The sequence below is a fragment of the Elephantulus edwardii genome, unplaced genomic scaffold (assembly GCF_000299155.1).
Source record: "Elephantulus edwardii isolate Elephantulus edwardi_28Jun2011 unplaced genomic scaffold, EleEdw1.0 scaffold00038, whole genome shotgun sequence".
In the NCBI taxonomy this organism is placed as follows: Eukaryota; Metazoa; Chordata; class Mammalia; order Macroscelidea; family Macroscelididae; genus Elephantulus; species Elephantulus edwardii.
Window position 1 is genome coordinate 9,740,506 of NW_006399788.1, and position 3,741 is coordinate 9,744,246.

At 38.9% G+C, this 3,741-nt stretch overlaps 1 pseudogene; it reads left to right on the forward strand.

Annotated features, from left to right (window-relative positions):
• The first annotated feature begins 2,450 nt into the window (after positions 1–2,450).
• Positions 2,451–2,868, forward strand: LOC102874143 (annotated as a pseudogene).
• Positions 2,869–3,741: the final 873 nt, after the last annotated feature.

A 3,741-nucleotide genomic window follows, 5' to 3' on the forward strand; every position in this document is an offset into this window, starting at 1 on the left:
ACCTTCCATCTTTTTTTAATGCTTCCTTAATAATTCAATATTCTGTCCATAGCATCGAGGCCTTGAATTTGTTCTTCAGTTCCTTCAGTTTAAGAAATACTGAGTGAGTTTGGCCCCTTTTGATTTTCTAACTCCAGCTCTGTGCTGTATACATTTCAGTAAAATACTTTAGCTTATTATTTTGAGCTTCCCTTTAAAATCTTCTGTTCAGTTCTAACTTCCTTCTTTCTTCCCTTTGCTTTGCCTGCTAGTGCAATATTGAAAGTCTCTTCTGACATCCATCTTGGTCTTGTCTTCCTCCTTTGTAATAACCTTGTAAAGGTCTTTGTAATGACCTTTTACGTTCTTCATAGATAATATTCTTGATAACCTCCACAGATCATCTGGTCTTTGCTCATTAATGTTCAAGGCCTCAAACCTGTTCCTGAGATGGTTTTTAAATTCAAGTGGGATGGACTCAAGGTTAAATTTTAGTTCCTGTGGATTTGATTTAAATTTCTTTAGCTTTAGTATGACTTGCATATTGAGTATCTGGGGTCTATATATTTGTATATTTGAATGATTATCATAGTATCCACTGGACTCCCTTGTATGTGTATGGATATTATCCTGTTGCTCACAACATATTATTTCAAGATGGATCTAGCAATGACCTTTTAAACTATGAATATAACCCCATTTTTACTCACCTTTTCATCTATGGTGTAAATGTCCCTTGTCAATCCATCTCATTCTGCCAATACCTCATGACTGAGTACTTATACTTGCATTTCTTTCTTAATGATGTCCAATTTTCCTACATTCTCAAATTCCACATTCCAACTATTAGAGTTTGCTTACAAGTATTCCTCCTCATTTGTATTTCCAAATTTGAGGCCTCAGGTGCCATATCTGCTAGTCTAAGCTGTTTGTTGATGTTGTGGTTGCGTACTGTAGAGCCTGAATCAGCCCATAGCGCACCCTCTAATGGGTTTTCAGAGACAGTTAATTGTATCAGAGGAGATTTCTGATCCTTCTCCCATAGAATGGCTGGTGACCTCAAACCATGTGCTTTGGGATTGCAGAGCATAGAATGGAATAGAATGGCTGGTGACCTCAAACCATGTGCTTTGGGATTGCAGAGCAGCTTCTTGCCACTAAACCACCAGGGCTCCCTCTACCTAGTCTACTCAAATGTGCTCTGCTGTACATAGGATTTTTGAAGGACTATTATTTTGGAATTGGGTGGCCAATCATTCTTCCCAGTCTATCTTAATTTGGATGCTCAGCTTTAGAATAGTATCTGACAGACAATCATTTTACCAAAGGAGAGATGAAAGTCAATTCCCCATTACAGAAGTAATCAATAGATTCAGTGTTTGCTCCCCCAACCATGTTGACCCCCTTGATTAGAATGTTTTGGCCAATTCCTTTGCCAGATGTACCTAGAAAATGCTAGTAAATAACTCTGGTAGGCAGTATCATTTGCTCTTTCACTGCCATCAAGTCTTTTTGAATCCTAATGATCCTTCATTGACTTTCTGAAGCTGTAATCTTAAAAAGATAAGACTACTCATCTTTCTAAGGGATTCAAATTGCCAGAAGTATTTCAAGTAACAGCTCCATATACTACAAATTATGTCACCAGGATTCTCCACAGTATAGTTCTATGTGTCACATACTATGGGCACGTAGCAGGAAGGACCAGTCCCTGGAGAAGGACATCATGCTTACAAAGGTAGAAGGTCAACACAGGGAAGACAGACCTTGGATGATATGCATTGACAAAGTGACTGGGGTATTAAGGTCAGGTAAGTTAAAGATGGTGAGGTTGGCTCAGCACAGGACAAGGTTCAGAGCCATTGTTCATAGGGTCAGGTAGCTGTGAGTCACAACCAAATACATAACAAACAATAGTACTGATTTAATGAAGGCCATTAGAGTAGGATAGTAGATAAGAGACTATTATTCTTTGGAGACAGAACAATACCAATCATTCAAAATATGTTACCATTTTTAAAAATAAAAATTGGGACAAAATATATCAATAGTAAGTATATAACTCTCTTGTCATTAAGTCAATTGCAACTCATGTAAACAGCATGTGGAACTCTCTAAAAGTTCTTGGCTGTAGTCTCAGAGGAAGATTGTGTGAGCTTTAACTGCTAACTTTTATGCTTGTTGTGCTGTTGAGTACACTTGTTGTGTGCTGTTGAGTTGGAACTTAAGCACAGAAGGGTCTTAGAAAAAGGCCCAGTGACCTACTTCTTTGGGAAGACTACATACAGTTTCACTCTGCACACATGGGACTTCCTTGAGATGGGATCAACTCCATGACAACTAATACTCACTTGGTGAGATACATGTCCGTGTGATTTTGCTTTCTAGTCTGCACAGCATTAACTAGAAATTCAAGACTGGGGCCGGTTGAGAACAGCGGAGTTGAGCGGCTGTACCGAAAGTGGCTCAAGATGAATGCCAGAGGACTTGGATCTCAGCTAAAAGATAGCATCCCAGTAACTGAACTATCAGCCAGTGGCCCTTTTCAAAAGCCACGATCTTCTTCGGAAAGATTTTTCGTCTGTGAAAATTGAAGTCATCTTCTCAAGTTATGAGAAAAGAATTTCCAACTTAAACCAAGATAAAATGTACTTTTCCACTCAGAGGAACAATCCGTGTCTGTTTGCCCCCCTGAAGCTGCAGATGGAGTTCAAGGCCGTGCAGCAGGTTCAGTGTCTCCCTTTTCTTCCACGTTTAAACCTCTCACATGATATTTTGAGGGGGAATGATGAGATCATTGGATTTGAAGATATTCTTAATGATCCTTCCCAAAGTGAAGTCATGGGCAAGTCTCACTCGATGGTGGAGTACAAGCTGGGTTTGCTGTAGAGCGGCGCTGGCAGCACACCCGAAGGCCGCGGGGCATCCAGAGCTGTCTGTCTGTGTGCAACAATAAAAATACTGACACACTAAATAAAAAAAGTCTAATGTCAGAGAAAAGAAGTTAGGGTTTTTAGGGTTTTCATTTGAACTGTACAAAGACAGGGAACTCCGAGAAACAAGAAAGACAGTATGTACACAAACTTTCTTGAAATATTTACATAATCCCTAAACTGAAGCTTGTTCTGGGATTACTCAGAATCTCGGCAAAAAATAACAGCTGAAAAGATGAAACAATTGAGCAGACATTTTACCTCTTGTCCAGTTCATGAGAAAAACTGAGACTTTGGATCTTTTCAAAAGAATTTTTTTTGTACCACCCAGGATCTCATATTGCTTCAAACTTTCTGCAGATTAACAAATTTACTATAAAATATTGTTGTTGTTGTTATGTGCCATCGTGTCGCCTGGGACTCATAGCGACCCTATGTAGAAAAAAAAATAAAAACAACTCAAGAGTCATTGATCCTTAAACAATCACGGAAACCCAAACAAGCAATCAACCAAACACACAAAAACACCCACCCAAATGCACAGTTATCAAGTCAATTCCAACTTAAAGCAACACTTTTTCAGGTTTTTGTGGTCACTGGTTACATCTCAAAAAAATTACTTTCAATTGAGAACCAACTCAAAGGGACATAGGGATTTTAGAGAATAAATTGCATAAGAAACTTCCCTATTTATCATATAAAGTAATTGATGGATTTGGACCATGCGTCTTTGTCTTGGGGGCATGATTTCCTCCCCACTAAGCTTCCAGAGCTCTCTAAACTCAAACGTACTGTTGTTAAATGGGGATCAACTCACTGCAAACTGCAT